At 40.7% G+C, this 20751-nt stretch overlaps 1 protein-coding gene across 6 annotated transcripts in view; it reads right to left on the bottom strand.

Annotated features, from left to right (window-relative positions):
- PLA2G7 (phospholipase A2 group VII) overlaps positions 1 to 6757 on the bottom strand; it is a 62929-nt gene extending 56172 nt beyond the window's left edge. For 3 of the 6 annotated variants that reach the window (XR_005217852.1, XR_005217851.1, XM_037842830.1), the window contains exon 1: positions 6564 to 6757. The gene's annotated coding sequence lies outside the window, so the exon portion shown is untranslated. Of the gene's footprint in view, positions 1 to 5959; positions 6112 to 6563 lie in introns of all 6 variants that reach the window. The other 3 variants (XM_037842829.1, XM_037842835.1, XM_037842836.1) reach the window with 2 other exon arrangements.
- Between the last annotated feature and the right edge of the window lie 13994 nt (positions 6758 to 20751).

Raw genomic sequence — 20751 nt, 5'->3', positions numbered from 1 at the left:
CCCCTGCCCTTAGCAAATGAAGCAGCACGGAGACACAAGAAACACTTGCATACCATGCACATAATATCATGTATAAATGTAAGAGCACTGGATCTTTTGGGCATTCTATGCATAAATGACTACATGACGGTAGAGATCACAGGTAGACTCCTTGAGAAAAACTATCCTTTGACAAAATAACAGAGTGGTTAAGAAACCTAGCTGTAGCTTTGGGCTATCAAGGTTTGAGTTCTGAATCTGCTACTTCTCTGGCTCGATGACCATAAATAAGTTCTGATTTTCTGCCTTTCTCCTTGTCTGTCAAAGAGCAACTCTGCTCATGAGATTGTTGTGAGGATGTGAGCTCTCAGGGTAATGTCATTATTATCACCCAAAGTCTACCAACTTCTGCCCAACCCCAGAAGCCTGCGAGGCTGTGCAAGTCACAGTGACTGAGGCATGCACAGGAAAAAACACTGGGCACGGATCCTCTACTGGAAAAGAAACTCAATGTCCATGTTCTCCAAATGGGGGGCATAAGTATTAAATCTAAAATATTGGCCCCAATAGAGGGAAACTCTGAAGCAATCAGAAGAAATGATAATGGGGGCCAAAGAGGGGCAGTATTCTGGTAAAACCTGTTCGCTGCTCCTTAAAACACCCCAATACACTAACACACATAACACAGGTGAGAGAAGAAATGAAACTCTCTCACATGCTTTACTGACTTACTCGTCTGAGTAGGTATGGAGATTTATGTAGAAAAACAGAATAAAGTGATGTACAGAAGCTCAAAAACCCAAAAGATAGTGTTTGGTGTGACAATTGGCGATAATGACAACTTGCTCTTTGTCAGGCACCAGATTAAGCATATTATATGTAGTAAATAATTTAGTCCCCAGAGTTTCTCAAAATACAGATAACAAAATGGTGACTGAGAGGTTAAATAACACACACAAGTTCATAGAGTTAGGAATAGCAAACCAAGGTCTGGAGCTAGGTAATCAGATTCTAAAAGCAGGGATTCTTTGTCAGACAACTGATATTCTGAACTGAAGATTCTTTGTTGTGGGGGGCTGTCCTGTGCATTGTAGGATGTTTAGCAGCATCCCTGGCTTCTACCTACTGGATGCCTGTAGGATATCCCAGTTGTGACAACCAAATATGTGTGCAGACATTACCAAATGTCTCCTAGGAGGCAAAACTCACCCTCAGTTGAGAACCTCCATTCTCAGTGAGCTATACACTCAACAGTTCTGGCCATAAACTCAGGAAAATAAGCCCCAAGAGTAAGTCAAACGAACATTAGGTTGGCCAAGAAAAATCTAAAGATACCTTAGGCTGAATAAGAGAAGTTTAACATCTTAGAGCAAGCGAGATCACCTTCCCAGAGCATACTACACAAGTCTGCCGAACTGATGGGACTTCAAACAAATGAAGAATTTTAACAAATGAAGGCTCATTTAAAGGGACTTTAACCCAACTATAACCAGATTGGTGAGGGAACAAGGCAGCAAGTCACATAAGGAGCTGTCAGAGGAACCAGGGATGTTTACTGTGGGGGAAACACAGACAGCACATGACAGCTACAGTTCTGAGGAAAAGGCCTGGACATTTTCTATGTGGATACAGTTTGTAGAACTGTATTAGCAGGAGCTTTCCAATGCTGCTTAAGCATAGCTCTGTGGGCTAGCAACAAGGATACTAGAGTTAGGATTCCTGCATTGGATGTAGGCTTGAGTGGAATGGACCGGCTGGACTAGATAACCCTAAACCTGAAGTAAAAAATCAGAAGCCTGTAAGGACCAACCAGGTAACTTAAATGAGTTAAGCAGGTGTGTGTAACACAGTAAGGAATGGTGAAGACTGTGGCAGACCAGACCAATCAAAAGGGGGGTAGCCACCAATCCACTACTATATGTAGGAATAATAGCCCCATGTAACCAGGTCCTCTGATTCTTTTTTGCAGGAGAAGTTGGAAAACCATATTTGTATATAAAATTTATTGATTTAAAGGGCAGCAACTAATTCAACATTTCAGAACATTGTATGAGCCAAACAAAGTAGACTGCTGTCTCCAGGACAGACTGTGACCTCTCAAAGTCACTCCAACTCCTCCCAACTCTATGCAACTATGATGGTAGATATGACAAAAGGGAAATTGTACAGTTTCTGGAATTACTGTCTTATTTTGTCTGCTATTTAAATCACTAAACTGGCTGCTTCAAGCTGAAATTCAGACACACTGACCAACAAATAATGGGGTATGGCAAGTGAAGATGACCCAGAGAACATTGATTTACAAGGAACTGAATCTTCTGCTGCACACAATGTAAATGGGGAATGGTTCTATTTCCTTCAAAACAGATACAGGTACTTCTAGTAAGTTGCAAGTCAAAGTGAGGCAGAAAGGAAAAATAGGATTGCTTCATTATGACAGTTACTTGTCCTGTCTCTGAGAAGGTCATCCCCATCCCAGTTGGTAAATGAGGTTGAAACACTTCCCCAACCCTCTAAAATTTAGTCAGTGATCAACCATGGAAAGTTCAAGGGCATCCCTCTCTTAAGAGAATACTTCACTAACGGAAACAATCTTACATGACTCTGGTTCACACCCCTCTCCAGAAACTCTGCTGCTACACATAGATTTTCAATTACCTTTGCACTCATGAATATCTGTACACAGCCATATATGGGACAAAGGCAAGTATGCTAATTTTTTTTTTTTTTGGTATCTTTCTCAACTCCCAGCTTCAAATATCCTATTTTGAATTTTATCTGAACACATTCAACTTTCAAAAGTAAGCCGGCAATTATTACAGCATTAATTTCATATTACAGTATTCTATGATGGTGTGTTTTATTGGTAATTCTTAATGGTGGTTTTCCAATGCCCAGGGACAGAGCAAAATATTTTTTAGGTATAATGAATCATATTTATTGAAAAGAATTAAAAAAATTAAAAGACATAGAAATTTATCATAAAATTTGAACAAAATGAAGCACAGAATTCAAAGAAACATAACATTAGTAAATAATAATAGCAATAAAATCTTATAAAGTAACATAATATTAGTAAATAATAATAGCAATAAAATCTTATAATACTCTTAAGAGCATATTCATTAGTTTATTTGATTCTACAAGTTGAGTGGGCCAGACATAGCATTGTCATCCTCACTTTACAGATGGCTAGTTTGAGAGAGAAAAACATTAGGAACTTCCTACTCTACCTCCAAAAAATAGCCTATGCCCATCAACTGCTACCACTCTCCACTAGGTCATCCATTAATAAACCTGGAGCTAGTCTCCCTTCCTCCCTTCGTACCCCTCTTTAATCCGTTCTCCACACATTACCCAGAGAAATCTCTTTCAAAATGTGTATCTATCACACCTCTACTTATAGCCCTCCTTTGGCTTCACACTGCACTCAAAATAAAATCCAAACTGCTTCCCTAGGGCTTCGAGGCCAAGCGTGATCTCTTCCTGGCTGGTCTCCCTCACCGCACTGGTCTTCCAATTGTGCCTGGAATAATACATCCAAATGGTACCCAGGACTTTTGTGCTTGTGGTTCCCTCTGTCCCAAACCCTCTGCCTGGATTTCCCTAGGGTCTTACGTCAAAAGCCATCTGCTCAGACAAGTCTCTCTCTCCTCAAAACTTATAAAGTTTTATAAAGGTGGGAGGGTAGTGAGTTCACCTGCTGAGTGGACTTAGAGAGAGAGGGGGCCACATCTGAGCAACACAGAGGCTCTCTGGGGGGGGGACTTCTAGGAACAATTATAAGTAGGCTCAGCCTCTCACTTGCAGTAACTAGGAGAGCCCCCAGATCGAGGACTTGACCCACTAAATTGGCAGTTCTCACTGTTTATGGGAAAATCAGCAATAACCCAGGAGGGGAATCCAACATTCCCACATTTCTCCCCAGCTTCTCAGGGGGCCCTGCAAATACACTTTTACTCTCTGCCCATATCACTCTGGGATGTATCGGGATTTCACCCCAGCCTGTACAAACTCATCAAATCCCACTTCCCTTTCACAGCTCCATGTACCTATGGTGTTCAAACAAACTGATCATACAGGTTAAAATATCTAGTGTGCTACAAAAAATATAGATCCTGCACCAAATAAACTTTTCCTCCCTTGGTCTCACACAAAAGTTGCAGTTTTAAAACCCAGTCAGTATCATCCTTTACCCTTGGGCCTGATTTGCCTTAGTCCTAACTATATAGGCTTTGTACATATCTCTAATTGAAATCTGAACTCTTTTTCAACTCTTTCAACAGTTGCCTTATGGGGTAATATTGACATTCATAGCTGCCAAGCTCTAGCTCCAAGTTTCAGATGTCACACAGATACCCAAAGTTCCAGAGATCGACCAGGTTATACACAAGGAGCTCAGCATCTCAGGATTTGAGACATCTCAGGAAATGAGGCACCAGGAACAGATTTGACTGCTGTAAAAGCTTATAATCTAGGGAGCATTACAATAAGCATTCCCCTGGACTGTGTGATTGTGAAAACCTTGTGGCTTGCACTCCCTTTATCCAGTGTATGGACAGATGAGTGGGAAAATGGGGACAAAGATTAGATGAAGAATAGGGTGGGATGGAGGGGATGGAAAGATCTAGGTGTTCTATTTTGCTTTTATTTTTATTTTGGAGTAAGGAAAAGGTTCAAAAATTGATTCTGGTGATGAATAGTATTTTAAAAAGTCAATGAACAATGGGAAGAGGAGGGGAAGGGAATGTTTTGGATATTCTTTTCATTTTAATTTAATTTTATTTTTTGGAGTAATGAAAATGTTCAAAGAATGATTGTGGCGATGAATGCACAACTATATGACGATACTGTGAACTGACTGTACACTTTGAATGACTGTATGTTATGTAAATATATCTCAATAAAATTGCATTAAAAAAATCTCAAACCAAGAAGCCTGGCTCCTCCTACCTGTCCATCACACACACACACACACGTACACACACACACATCACAACACTCTATCACAGCCCTCTGTTTCCTTTTCTTCAAAACGTCTAGGACTATCTGAATTTACCTTGTTCATCCCTTGATTTTAGAATGTGAGCTTCATTCTAGATATGGCAGGGACCATATCTATCTTACTTGCTATTCTATGCTAAGTGCCTGGCATATTGTAGATACTCAACAAATATTTCTTGAAATGAATAAATGAATGAATGAAGCTTGTACTAGGAATCAAATAGGCCACTTAATTTAATTAGGATCTATTCTTATAGTAGATTTTTTCTTTCAACTGCTAAGTTTATTAAAAATATTTTTAATTGTCAAGCTATTTTATCAGCCTGCTTCTATTAGTGTATTATGAGTCATACATGTAAAGCTGAGCAAAGTGACAGTGAGCAAACATAACAGGTGCCTGACATCACACAGAAAGGTAGCAAGAACCTACTGCTCACCCCCTCAAAGCACAGATCTTCCCCAGGATTCTAAAGCAGTGAGATTTTAGAGCTAAATTATCCCCTCCAAATTCTCTTCACTCAATACTTGCTCTTCAAATGCTTCACTTTTATGGGAATTTCTCACCATTTCCAGGAATCAGTTGGGTCTTGGAAAAAAAAATCAGGCTTAAGATGTATAGGAAACAAATAACACCTTCCTTCCTAGGAAATAACCATCTTCTGGGGTGTCAAGGAAAGGAACACAATTCTCAGGGGTCTGCCTAAACCCTAGCTGGCTCCCACTCCAGTAGCTCAGGCATCTAGTTAGCACTTTTCTTAAAGCTCTTTGCTGAGAGAGCCTCAGAGAGGATGCAAATGTTATTCTGCACTGTACCTGGGTGAGGGGGTGTGATTAGGTCTGTGAGGTTCCTCACTACTGAAGTGTAAAGGGCACAAACATAGTGGAGAGGAAATGAGGCACCAGCCTCTCAGGGTTCTGTTTGAGGGACAAGTCCTGCAGAACTGGGCAAGCCTATTGCACACCTCAGATGACTAACCTCCCTCCAACTCTGCTACTCCTTCAGTCTCAGTAGCTCTACTCCCAGCCTTGGGTATAAAGGGCTCCAGAAGATGATGGTTTTGCCCGACCTTTTAAAAATGTGCTTTCCTCAGGACTTAGAGATGAGCAGCTGTGACCTTTTCAGACTGGCTGTGAGAGAACTCCAAAAGAGAACGGGGAAGGGAGGTATTGCTTTGTTTTTATAATTCTGATCTTAAGGGTGGGCTCTTGAAGAAGCAATACTGTCCAAAGCGAGGTTTGAGGGGTTTGTTTGCCAGTGGGAGACCTACAGTTAAGAAAACCCTGTTGTCCTTGCTCCTCTGGCCTCATTCTCCCTCTCAGCAATTAACTCTTAGGATTGACTCCTCAGAATAAAGGTTTGGGAGAATTCCCTCCTCCTTCCCACAACGTTCCTAGCGGGGCTCCTCGGGGCTGTTGCGTCGGCGAGCCCAAGACCAGCCAGGAGTCCGGTTCCAGGCTCCCCCCAATCCCCCGCTCATCCCCGCTACAGGGGCCCGGCCTCCAGTGCGGTCATAGTCCTCCCTGAGCAGAACCCGCACCCCTCCTCCGGCTCCCGCGCCGCCCCCAGGTCCCCTCCTCACCTGAGCGCTGCGCTGCGCTGCTCCCGGAGCCCGGTGTCCCTGGGCGCGTTCCGCCCCGCGCCCACGCGACCCAAGCGCGCCAAACACGACTGCTTCTTACTGCCAGAACTGAGGGCCGCTTCTGCAAGCTCTGAGGGGGTTGTCAGAGCCCGGGCCTTCCCCTCCGCCGCCCCGGCGCGGTCTTACTGCCGCGAACCTCCCCCCTCGGCGCTGCGGGAGGAGGGACCGGGGAGGAGCGTGTGGCCGCCGACCTCTCACAGGCAAAGGCTGCTCCTCCAGCTAGCGAGCCCCGGCGCCCCCAACACCCTCCCCAGCGCCCAGACCCCTACAGTCCTGACCCATGGGTTAACAACCTGTGCCCCCCATTTCCTGTTCTCGGATCCAGGAGATCTGTTCCCTCCTTAATTCACCCCGCAAGTCAACCTTGCTTCTGTCACTACTTTGTATTTATTAGGCAAAACTCCCCACCCCCAACACATGCACAACACACCCTTAGACGCTCTCCCACAACAGACATGACTGTTGACATAAAACCCATCTTAACTAACGTAACAATCTGAAAAAGGATAAAAACAAAAATTTTCCATAACTAATAACTTCTCTGAAGTCAACTCCTTATCTTACCTTAAACACCCCTGACGTCAACTCCTTATCCTACCCTGCAAACCAATGCCTTGACTCAACTCCTTACTTCTCTATCTTACCCACCAACAATTATTCCCTCAACACCCCTCCCAAAAAGCCATAAAACTGTACTCCCATCTTTGTTCCGGGCTGTTGCCACTCTTAGGCTTCAGCCCGCCTGCGCATGGCTACAACAAAACTTTCTCCAATTGAGCTTTGTCTCTTCTCTTCCCGGTCAAAAAACCTAACAGCATTCATCTGTAATTTGAAGTGCCGTGGGCATTGCGATTTCGGTATTTTGTACGTTGGACGCCAGTTCAGAAGAGCTCCTGGTTGGAAGGTCTCCCACTGCGTTAGTTTCATTTCTTCGTGGAAACGCGAGGAAGGGTAATCAGGGAAAGGGTTTGTATATCGACTTTGAGGGAAGTGGTGCAAGAAGGGGCCATAGCTCAGTTTAATGCGGAGACGTTTGGGTTTTAACTGAAATTCCTTCCCTCGTTTTCAAATGTCTTCTCCTAAATCCACTTCCTCACATATTAAATACATATATATTATATATATATACACACACATTCATTTAAAGCTTCAGTTAGCGACTCAGGGAAAATAGTTTGAAATTCATTTGTGGCGTTATTATATTTTTACTTTTTTTGAGTGATCAACTTTTCTTAAGATTTACTGTAGGAAAAAAAAATTATTTTTTGTTGCTGTTTTTATTCTGTGGTTAAGCCTTGGGATTCTGCAGTCAGAAGGCATGAATTATATCTTGGTTCTTCCACTTACTAGTGGTATGACCTTGCCACTTATTAGTGGTATGACCTTGGGCTAGTTATTTATCCTCTCTGCTTCTCAGTTTCCTCATTTGTAAAATGGAGATAATCAAAGTCCACCTGTCAGAGGCATCTGGCAAGAATTGAAATGGGAATGTATGTGAAATGCTTTGGACAGAGCCTGAGATACGGGAAATATTCAACACCTGTGATCTATTATTAATAGCTTTTAAAAAGTAGTGACTTATTTGAATCTAACAATAGATGCAATTTTAAATTAAACTTTATAAGCCTAATGACATTTTCTTGTACTTCATGGACTAACACCCCCACTCCCCCAATCACCACACCCCCACTCCCAACCCCACACCATCCCATCTCCCTACCCAACCCCCTTCCCTGTGAAACAACTTGTCCCAGAATATTAATCTAAAATTAATGTTGATATTAATCTGCCAAGAGATCTGTAAGTCCCTCCTCTCTGATCTTAAGAAGGGATGAAAAAGCTGGAGACCTAACACACAACAACTAAGAAAGTGACAAGCATTCAGGGCATGTCCTGAAATCAAGTATGAAATATTTTATTCACTTCTCTGACTGCCAGCTCCATGCCTTCTCCCATTGTCATCGGATCATATGCTCTAGGTGTCCCAGGGTGGTTGGCATTTGGGCAGCCCAGTGCTCTGAGAATATGTCCCATGTAGGCTTGCCAGATCTAGCAAATACTGTAAAAGTACAGAGCATCCAGTTAAATTTGAATTTCAGTAAACAACAAACAATTTTTAGCACAAGAATGCCTCAGTGGGAAAAATAATTTGTAATTGAGACTTAGTTTATTCTAAAAACTTATTTGTTGTTAATCTGAAATTCAAATTTATCTGGGCGTACTGTATTTTATTGGCAACCGTAGTCCAGTGGAACTAATAAAGAAAATGGGCCTCACTCTAAAAGGATAGCAAGTCAACATAGACATATGGATTATAAGGTGGATCTGATGTGGGTTTTGTTTTAGTTTTTTTTTTTTTTTTAAATTGTGATTGTTCACATACCATACAATTATCCAAAGATCCAAAGTGTACAATCAATTGCTCCTGGTACCATCATACAGCTGTGCATCCATCACCACAATTAATTTTTGTTCAATTATTAGAACATTTTCATTACTCCAGAAAAGAAACACACACACACACACACACACACACACACACACACACACACACACATACACAAAGGAGACTCAAATCCTCCCATATCCCTAACCAACCCCCTCCATTGTTGACTAGTAGTATTGGTATAGTACATTGGTTACTGTTTATGAAAGAACATTGAAATACCACTAACTATAGTATATAGTTTCCAATAGGTATATATTTTTTCCTATATGCCCCTCTACTATTAACTTCTAGTTGTAATGTCATACATTTGTCTGGTTCATGGAAGAGATTTCTAATATTTGTACAGTTAATCTCAGACATTGCCCACCAGAAGGTTCACTGTTTTATACATTCCCATCTTTTAACCTCCAACTTTCCTTCTGGTGACATACATGACTCTGAGCTTCCCCTTTTCACCACATTCATGCACCATTCAGCAGTGTTAGTTATTCTCACAATGTGCTACCATTACCTCTGTTCATTTCCAAACGTTTAAGTTCAACCTAGTTGAACATTCTGCTCGTAATAAGCAACCGCTCCCCATTCTTTAGCTTTGTCCTATATCTTGGTAACATATTTCAAGTCTATGAGTTTACATATTATAATTAGTTCCTATCAGTGAGATCCTGCAATACTTGTTTTTATGTGTCTGGCTTATTTTACTCAGTATATTGCCCTCAAGCTTTCGTCATCAACCCATTTTTTTTTTAAGATGGTTTTGTTCATACCCCATGCGTTACATCCTGTGCCGGTTTGAATGTATTATGTCCCCCAGAAAAAGCCATATTCTTTGATGAAATCTTGTGGGGCAGACAGAATAGTGGGGATTAAGTTGGAACGTTTGGATTAGGTTGTTTGCATGGAGATGCGCCCCACCCAACTGTAGAGGATAACTGATGGGATATTTCTAAGGAGGCATGGCCCCACCCATTCAGGGTGGGCCTTGATCAGTGGAGCCATATAAATGAGCTGGCTCAAGGACAGAAAACAGAGTGCAGCTGTGAGTGACGTTTTGAAGAGGAGCAAGCTTGCTAGAGAGGAGCGTTCTGGGAAAAAGCCATTTTGAAACCAGAACTGTGGAGCAGACGCCAGCCACGTGCCTTCCCAGCTAACAGAGGTTTTCCGGACGCCATTGGCCATCCTCCGGTGAAGGTACCCAATTACTGATGTGTTATCTTGGACACTTTATGGCCTTAAGACTGTAACTGTGTAGCCAAATAAACCCCCTTTTTATAAAAGCCAATCCGTCTCTGGTGTTTTGCATTCCACAGCATTAGCAAACTAGAACACATCCTAAGTAGACAGTCGATGGTTCCCTGTATAGTCACATATTTATATGTTCACCACCCTCACCACTATCAATGTAAGGACATCTACATTTCTTCCACAAAGCAGGAGGAAGAATCAAAGAAGGTAGAGAGACAAAAGAAAAAGAAAAAATGAAAGAGAAAATAAAACAAAACAAAACAAAACAACATGACAGCTAGGAAGCAGCAAAAGGAAAGATAACCTTAGATCAAAGTAGAATAAAGAGTCAGACAACACCACCAATGCCAAGAGTCTCACATCCCTCCCCTATGCCCCCCTCCTGTCTGCACCTACCTATGTTTAACACCTTGCAGGGTTGACATTCATTTGTTCTCCCTCATGAAAAGATATATTTGTACATTTTACCACAATTGTTGAGCACTCTAGGTTTCACTGAGTTATTCAATCCCAAGCTTTATCTTTCCTCTTTCCTTCTGGTGTCCCACGTGCTCCTAACCTTCCTCTTTCAACCATACTCACAGTCATCTTTTTCAGTGTACTTACATTGCTGTGCTACCATCACCCAAAATTATGTTCCAAACCTCTCACTCCTGATTTTTTCTATCAGTCTGTAGTGCTCCCTTTAGTGTTTCCTGTAGAGCAGGTATCTTGTTCACAAACTCTGTCATTGTCTGTTTGTCAGAGAATATTTTGAACTCTCCCTCACATTTGAAGGACAGTTTTGCCAGATATAGGATTCTTGGTTGGTGGCTTTTCTCTTTCAGTATCTTAGGTATATCACACCACTTCCTTCTTGCCTCCATGGTTTCTGCTGAGAAATCCACACAATCTTATTAAGCTTCCTTTGTTTGTGATGATCACTTTTCTCTTGCTGCTTTCAGGATTCTCTCTGTCTTTGACATTTGATAATCTGATTATTAAGTGTCTTGGCGAAGGCCTATTCAGATCTATTCTGTTTGGATTATGCTGAGCTTCTTGAATCTGTAATTTTATGCCTTTCATAAGAGATAGGAAATTTTCATTGATTATTTCCTCTATTATTGCTTCTGCCTCTTTTTCCTCCTCCTCTCCCTCCGGGACACCAATGACACATACACTCCTGTATTTCATTTTGTCCTTAAGTTCCCAAAGACGTTGCTCATACTCCTCCACTCTCCTCTCCATCTGCTCCCCTGCATGCAGGCTCCCAGTTGCCCTGTTCTCCAGTTCCTGAGTTTTCCCCCTGCCTCTTCTTCTGCTGTTGTATGTTTCCATTGCATCCTCTGTCTCCTGCATTGTTCCCCCCTTCTCCACAGACCCCACCAGTTGCCTTCCCAAATCTTCGATCTCTGCCCCATGTATGCCCAGTATTTCTCTACAGCCCTTATCTCCCCTGCCACATCTTCTCTAAGCTTTTTGAGTTGATTTAACGTTAGTTGTTTAAATTCCTTATCTAAGTCAAAATGCAAGTTTGTTCCCTTGACTGGGCCACAACCCCGCCCCTTCCAGTGTAGGTTGTCCAGGCATCTGTCCTCCCTGGCCACCCCAATCAGGTTCTCCCATACGAGAACAGGCTCAGTTCCCAGAAGGAAGAAATATTCAGTATCCGATTTCCCTGATGGTGTGTCTTAAGAGGATTGACACACCCTGTGATTTTCTGCCCAGCAGGTGGTGCCTGTCAGCCTGTCACTACAGATTGGTGTAAGGATGTGTGGCCTGTGGCTATTTTCCCCCAGGCTCTGAGGTCTGGTTCTGAATGGAAGGCAGGTAGTAGAGCTAGGCCCCATCTCTTTCCTCTTGGGAAGATATGCCCCTTAGAGAGAGGTCATTTGCATATAAATAGATTCTTTGTTTCTCTGACTCTGCTACCTCTACCCTTGTCTGGGTCAGAGTGCTGTCAGTTTAAAATGGCTGAGGCTTTCTCTACGCAGAGCACTGTGAGCTGAAAATGGCTGAGGCTTTGTCCACTGAGCCGCCCAGGTTGAGAGAGAGAGAAAGGGACAGACAGTCCCCTTTCAGGATCAGTTTATAGCCCCCAGATTCACCCATTGGCCAGAGATAGAACCCAATCCTTTGGGCTCCCCATCCCAAGACAGATACGTCCCCTGACTCTCCAAGGTCAGTCATCACCAAAAGCCTCTGTCTGCTTGTTGGGGATTTGTAGTTTGTATTGAGCAGTTAACATTAAAACCCCATTTGGAGCTGGGCTGAGGTATATTCGCTTGTTCAGAGAGTGCTGCTCTGTAGCACAGCAGGGTTTTGCAGTTCAGGCTGCCATCAGGGAGGGGGCTCTTGGCTCGGGTCTGAAGTTTTTGCTTACAGATTTTATGCTGTGATCTTGAGCCTTTCTCCCAATTCAGATTGTTGCATGAGGTGTGGACAGTAGCCGTCGTCTCCCAGCAGTTATTCCAGATCTCTTACTAGTTGTTTCTGTTTTTTTTTATTAGTTGCTCTGGGGAAACTAACTCACTTCCACTCCTCTCTATTCTGCCATCTTCCTGCTCTCTCTGTTTTAGTTTTTAAGTAGGGAAGAAAAAAAGAACATATTTGTGTTCATAAGTTAGATCTTTATGGAGCTATTTCTTACTCTTAATTTCTACACCCCATTTTCCATGAACACTGCATTGTTCTTTAGTGTGAACTAGACCAATGTCTTGTCCCTTCAATCAAGATGTTACATTAAATAGTAATAATGTGCTTGATGGTTTTTAATTTAAATACTGTTTATTGAGGGCCAACTGTACATCTGGTGCCATTTAAAAAATGAATGAGATACAGCCCATGCCTTGGATGATAAGGACATAACAACATAAAGTGCTATCTGATGTAGGTAAGCACAGAGGACTGGTAGGGGGAGAGGGGGCCCAGACAAGTGAATTATTATTTGTCCTGGGAAAGAGGTGGCAATCAAAGAAGCCCTCAGGACACAGGAGCCAAGGAAGGGTGGCTCTAGCCAAGATGGGCAGAGGAGGAAGCCCCAGGATGACAGATGTGCCTAGGCTTGAAAAGCAACCCATCCAGATCTTCCACCCAGGAAGACTGGAAGAAAAAATGGAAACAGATGAAACAGAGAGTGTGATTGGGACATTGGGTAATCTTGAAGCTGTTAGAAGGTGACAAAGGCAAAGAAAAAAAGTACAAGATTATTTACATTAAAATTCAAAAATGAAAATTAAAACTAAGAACTCCAAGGGGGAAAACGTCCAGGAAAGGCATGATGCAAGTGTGAGGTAGCCTAAAATGGTTTGATTTTGAGCAACCAGTGGTGTCTAAAAGGGAGACTCCATTTATGCCTGAAATTCCAAGAATATTCTCCTCTGAATGGCACAAAGGAGAAGGAAGAATGATTAGAGGCTCCACTAGACTTATAGGTTACAACATTTGCATCCTAGTAATAATGGAAACAGTGCTGATTGATTTTCAACTTTTAGAATCACTTCATAGACAATCCAAGGAAGAATTAACTATGATTACACTACATAAGGTAAATATGATTAATTTTTGTGAATGTACAAGTAAAGGTAGATAGGTAGAAACGCATAGAAGCAGGAAGGAGGGTGGGGAGTATGTTGGGTTACTAAATTTATTGCTTTAGAAGGTAGCAAGTCAATAGATGCTATCTACAGTTAGTGTGTAGTAAAGGTGTGTAGTAAGTTTGCAGAGGAGAGAGCAGTGGGGGACCTGGGCATAAAGATGCAACTGTAGTAAGAGTGATGGAGAAGAGAAAAGATAGGACCAACATGTATGTGAGCTACACCCTAATATCTCTTGGAAGAAAGGGCAATGGGGATGGATAATGTCTAAGATGATACACCAAGAAATAACGACATAGCACATTATTTTGGAAGCATAGAGAGAACCAACAGAAAACTAAAAATAGAAACTTAAGAGACTCTCTTTGGGGAATTGGACTGGGATTGGGGCAGGCTAAGGTGGGAAACTCTGACTAGTTATTTGAATTATATGCATGATTACATTGATTATAAATTGATTACAAATTTTAAACTTTTTATTAATAGAAATTTTAAAAAAGAAGGCTTTATCAATACAGTGGCCTTCAAGAATAGCTAGGAGTTCTTCTGACAGAAGGGGAAGGAGAATATTCTATAGAATATGGAACTGTATGATAATGATCTGAAAGTGAAGGATACACTCTGGGAATGTCACATTCTCACTGTAGCAAGAACATCACGTGCATGGACAGGGAGTAGCAGAAGATAAGGGTGAAAAATGAGCTGGGACTACTAAAAAGAATGTTCTAAGTTATGCTAAGGAGTTTGGACTGTGCACTTCTTGAGGACAGGAACCAGGTCATTTTTATTCCACAGTATCCAGTACAGGGCATAGAAGATAGTAGTTCCTCAATAAATGTTTCCTGAATGAATGAACAAAAAATATCTCGTGAACAATGGGGAGACATCAATATTTTTAAGCAGAATGGTAGCATTACTTATTTTGGGAAGATAATTTTGTACTAAAAAAGATGAGTAGAGATGGGAGAAATCAGAAAGAAGGAATGAATTAGGAGGCTACTATGGTAGTCCAGATAAGAGATACCCAGGCTAGTTAACAGTGGGAATGGAGATTATCAGAAATACTGGGGAGATGTTTCCAAAGCAGAATTAGATAGGAGGGATAAAGAAGAAAAATGAGTCTGAAATGGACCCGAGATTTCTAGCTGGGAAAACCAGATGGATGATGGAACCATGAATTGAGAGAGGAAAATAAGGAAAGGAACAGGTTGTGTAAGCAAGATAATAAACACAATTCTCTCTCTTTCTCTCTCTCATATATATATATGCCTGAGGAGAGCATTTTTAGAACTATAGATCTTGAACCATTAGTGGCTTATGAAATCAATGTAATGAATTGAGACCTGTTTTTTAATGAAATGGAACATGATAAATTTTGAAGTTCATCACATGTAGTAAGGCAAAGCTTTGTTTCAAAGAAATTGTATTTCCATTGCATATATATGTATGTAAATAACGCAAAATGTATTTTCTACTATGGGTCAAAAAATGTTTGAGAGCCTTTGCCCTTTGTGACTCAGCGGAGCAACTAGCGTGTGGAGTAGCTTGTACCTGCTTCTGAGATCCGTCTGTGTGCACCTCTTTCCAAAACTGTGTTCAGTTACTTCATGTTGTTAGTTTGAAATTGGAAGTAAGGGGTTCTTTATGCCACTGAAAATGGAAAATACTACAAAACAGGACTCCCCTCTCCACACTCACCCCCTCGGGGAGTTGTCAGACTTTCAGGTGGAACCATCACATAGGTGGGTGGTGATGTAGATCTGAAGCTCAGTATGTAGACCTGGGCAGAAGTGGCTTATTTGGAAGTGAAGGTGCTGAGAGCGTATGAGATTGGCCAATAAGTGCCTGCAGAAAGAGTAGAGGTCAGAAGACAGAACTCTAAAGAATGCCCCATTCATGGAAGGTAGGAGGAAGGGGAGCTAGTGAATGAAATTGCTAATGCTTGGTCAAAGTGAGGAAGGAAATGGGGAGAGAAGTTCTACAGAAGCCAAGAAAGAAAAAGGGTTTTTAAAAGGGAGGAATGATCAACACTGTTGGTCAAATAGGATAGATGAGGCCTAAAGAAAGGGCTATGGAAGTCCAGTAACTAGGAGGCTATTGGTCAGCCTTAAAATCAATTTTAGTGTAATGGAGTGGTAAAAGCAGGAGTCAGGTAAGGAGTAAAAATGTGTGAAAGAAGATAAGAAGTATAGACTACTCTTAAGACATTTTTATGAAGATGAAATAGAAAGAGATATGGTCATAGCTTGAGTAAGAAGGAATGATGAGAGTGAAAATCTGGGGGATGGTAACAGGCTCTGACTTGGGATGGTTGAAGCATTCTGAGCTCCATCTAGGCCTGTGAGGCTGGAATTTGCCTATTACTCGTGGAGCTGACACGTGTGGTGATGTGCTTTTCCCCGGTAACATTTGCTAGTCCAGGAGCTAGAACAGAGAGGAGAGTTTTCTGGATTTAGGAACTGGGAGAATGAATTGGCCAAAGGCAAAGAAAATGAGAAACTGATAGTGGTTTGAAAATATGGAATCTTTGTCTGGTTAAGATGCAATATATTTATGGTGTTAAAAATCTAAATCTAAAACGGGAAAGTAAAAAGAAAGTGGGCATTCCTTCATAATCCCAACCCCATCAGGTAATTATTTAACAATTTGCTATGTATCTTCCAGACACTTTCCTAGACATGTGCAGTGAATTAAAAGGGCAGAGTCAGACAAACCTGGGTTTGAATACAGGGCTACCTTTATTAGCTCAAAGGCATTGGGCAAATTATATAGCCTTTTTAACCCCTCAGTTTCCTATCTGTAAAATGGAAATAATGATAGGATCAACATCATAAAGTCCCAGTGAGGATTAAAAGAACAATGATGCTTGGCAAGCAGAAGGAGCATTTAATAAATGTTAGCTATTGGCATAGATGTGTCTGTACTTATAGACACACATGTGTGAGAGAGAGAAAGAAGAAAAGGGGGTTCAGAGAGAGAAGGAGAGAAAGAGAGAGGGAAAGGAGGAGGAGCAGGAGGAGGAGGAGGAGGAGGAAGAGAAGGAGAAGAAGCAGAAGCAGAAGGAGAAGGAGAAGAGAGAAAGATTTGAGAACTGAAAGGAGGGAGATGCAAATGAACTGGTGGTTTGTGTGACCACCAGTCGTGGGCAGTTACAAAAGTGGAAAGAATGGACTTTGAAGTCTCAAACTTCAGAAGTAAAGCACTTCTGGAGGATTACAGATTCAGGATGGCTCTCCCTATAAGTTTCTGAAATGGAGAGACGGTAAAGAATCTTTTATTCAATATTATTACAATGTTATTAGCCAGTTCCAAAATTTATTACCCAATAAATGTTTGCCTTCATTTCTCAGTAGCAGTGTTTTAATGCCTTTTGTAGGCTTGATTTACTCAGGGACTCGAGGACCTTGGATGTCGCAATTGACTTGTTTGTATGCATTCAGTAACTGTTTTCTATGATCTGGCTTGTTTTCTATTATCTCCAGGTCACTGTTCCCTGCCCAAGTAGTTGATGACAGCTGCCTACTGCATCACTGCTGACTTCAGTTAAGATGTAGGAGGTATTGTGCTAAGTCTAAGACTCCCAGATTTATCTCAAGGGCCCAATGATTCACAGTCACTCAGCACCTTTATCTAGTTACCAAGTTATTGGATTCTACATCCACAATGTCATTCATTTCCTCCTTCCCATTCCATGATAATCAAGGTCCTTAAAAGCTCTACCATTGACAATTATAAAATATTTCTTTTGTTCACATAAGTCACACATACTCAATATAGGAAAAATACTGGAAAATACAGTTGAATGCCAGAAGAAAATTTAAATCACCCATCATGCCAACATCAAAAGATAACGTCTGTTACCATTTCAGTGTATATCCTTTTAATTTTTTTTCACTTAAACAATTAGATACATACATACATATATACTGGGTCATTTTTTTCTTTCCTTTCTTTAATGCAATTTTATTGAGCTATGCTTAGACACTATATAATACATCCAAAGTATGCAATCAATGGCACACAGTATCGTCATATATCAATTTTCAAGCATTTTAATTACACCAAAATAAAGAAAAAAATATTTTAAAAATATAAAAAATTAAAAAAAATAAAAAATGAAATTAAAAAGAACACCCAAACCATCCCATACCTCTTATCTGCCCTATTATTTGTGTATATCTTCTCATTATTTTATTACTCATGTGCCCATACACTGGTTAAAAGGAGTATCAGTCACCAGATTTTCACTATCACATGGTCACATGATAAAAGCTATATAGTTATACAATTATTGTCAAGAATCTAGTCTTCTGGATTATCATTCAATAATTCAGGTATTTCCTTCTAGCTATTCTAATACACTGGAAATTAAAAAGGAGTATCTATATAATGCATAAGAATAACCTGCAGATTGACTTCTTAACTCTATTTGAGATCTCTCAGTCACTGACACTTTGTTTCATTTCTTTTCCCCACTTTGGTCAAGACAGCATTCTCAATCCTACAATGCCAGGGCCAGGCTCATCCCTGGGAGTCCTGTCCCTCATTGCCAGGGAGACTTACGTCCCTCGGAGTCATATCCCACATAGGGGGAGGGTAGAGAGTTTATTTGCAAAGTAGGCTAAGAGAAAGAGGCTACATATGAGCAACAAAAGAGGTCCTCTAGGGGTGACTCCTAGCCATAATTATAAGTAGGCTTAGCTTCTTCTTTGTAAGAAAAAGTTTCATAAGGGCAAGCCCCAAGATTGAGGGCTTGACTTACTAACTTAGGATTCCCTAATGCTTGTGGGCGTATCAGGAATTCCCTAGGTGGGGAAGTTTAATAGTATGACATTTTTCCCCAGTCCCTCAAGGGGACTTTGCAAATACTTTTTTATATTCTGCACAAAGTACTCTGGGGTGCATCAGGGTATCTCATTAACCTGTACAGAATAACAAGATCTTGTTCCCATTCTAGGTTCCATGCAACAATGTTGTTTAAATAAACTGACCATGCAGGTTATATTAGAAAGCGTGCTACAGAGAATATACATTTTGTACCAAATAAACATCTCTATATAACGGTCAAAACTCAGGAATAGATGTGACTGCTCTAAGAGCTTACAATCTAGGAACCTTTATGTCAAGCCTCGAACACTCTGAACTCCTGCATCATTGATTGCCAAACTCTGTCCACATTCTGTCCTCTGGTACCTGTGCTCTTGAATTCAATTCTCAGCATTTGTTCATTATAATAAGTTTGTAATAGTGAAGCCTTATAATATTTGTCCTTTTTTTTCTGGCTTATTTCACTCAACATAATGTCATTACGTTTCACTCGCCAAGTTGCATGCTTCACGACTTCATTCCTTCTTGTAGCCGTTCAGTATTCTGTTGTATGCATACACCATATGTCCCCCTTCTGTTCACCCATTGATGCACCCTAAGGCCACCTCCATTCATTGCAAACCTTGAATACTGCCACCATAAGCACCAGGGTGTAAATGTCTATTCATGTCCCTGTGTTCAGCTCTTCCAAGCTTATGCGTGCAACATTCTACTTTCCTATAAACAGTGAATAGGTATATCTCTCTCTCCACAGCTTCTCCAGCACTTGTATCTTTCATTTAGTTTTTAAGCAGTTTTATTCTCACATGATACAATCCATCCTGAGTGAACAATCAATAGCTCCCGGTATAATCACATAATTATGCTTTCACCACCACAGTCTATAGGAGAATATTTCCATTTCTTCTGCAAACAAACAAACAAACAAACAAACAAACAAAAAAAAAAAAGAGGAAGAAAAAAAGAAAAAAGATAGAAGAATAAAGAACAAAAATAAAATAAAATAAGAGAAACAAGAACAATAAAAATCCCCTACCCCTCCTTTATATACCCCTCTGTTGACATGAGCTTTGGTCTATTGCCTTTGTTACAATTAATGGAAGAATATTACAATGTTAATGTTAACTATAGACCCTAGTTTTCACTGATTGTATTTTTCTTCATATACCATCCAATTTTCAACACCTTGCAATGATGACATTCACTTGTTCTCCCTCATGTAAAAACTTTCTCATATTTCTAAGTTTAATCACCATTATTGTCCATCCTAGTTTTTGCTAAGTTATACAGTCCTAGCTTTATCCTCTATTTTTCCTTCTGGTGTCATACGTGTCTGGGTCTTTTTTATAGGATTCTATTTCCATTTAACAATATAATAGTAAAATTTTACTAAGTCAGTAAATCCCCATGTACAGCATCAGTTCACAAAGCTATATAATTTTTATCCCTTTTTATTAGGAACTTGAGTTGTTCGTAATTTTTAATTTTTTAAATGGTAGTGTAGTGAATATCCTTGCGGTTAAATTTTTGTGCATGTTGTTAACTATTTCTTTGTGATAAGCTCTAGAAATGGATTTTCTGAGTCAGAGTATGTGCATTTTTATTGCCTTCTAATTCTTCTCCATCCTTCAACAGTGACCTCATCCCAGAATATATTATGAACTGTGGCAAAATTACCTCTCTAAAAGTGATTGAGTTTGTAATAGTTAGGGTTCTCTAGGGAAACAGAACCAATAAGAGATACCTGTAAATATAAGATTTTATAAAAATGTCTCATGCAACTGTGGGGATGCATGAGTCCAAATTCCATAGGGCAGGATGTGTGAGTCCAAATTCCGTAGGGCAGGCAGCAAACTGGCAACTCTGATGAAGGCATTCAATGAACTCCTCAGGAGATGCTAGCTAGCCGAAGAAGTGCAGGTTCTCTCTCTGTCTCCCTTAAAAGTCTTCAATTGATTGGATTAAATCCAGCTGATTGAATGCTCTCATTGAGGAAGATATGCCCGTCATTGATGTGATCAGTCACAGATGC

Source organism: Choloepus didactylus, chromosome 7, assembly GCF_015220235.1.
Source record: "Choloepus didactylus isolate mChoDid1 chromosome 7, mChoDid1.pri, whole genome shotgun sequence".
NCBI lineage: Eukaryota > Metazoa > Chordata > Mammalia > Pilosa > Megalonychidae > Choloepus > Choloepus didactylus.
Note: the sequence above shows the minus strand (reverse complement) of the source record. Positions and strands in the feature narration are given on the sequence as shown.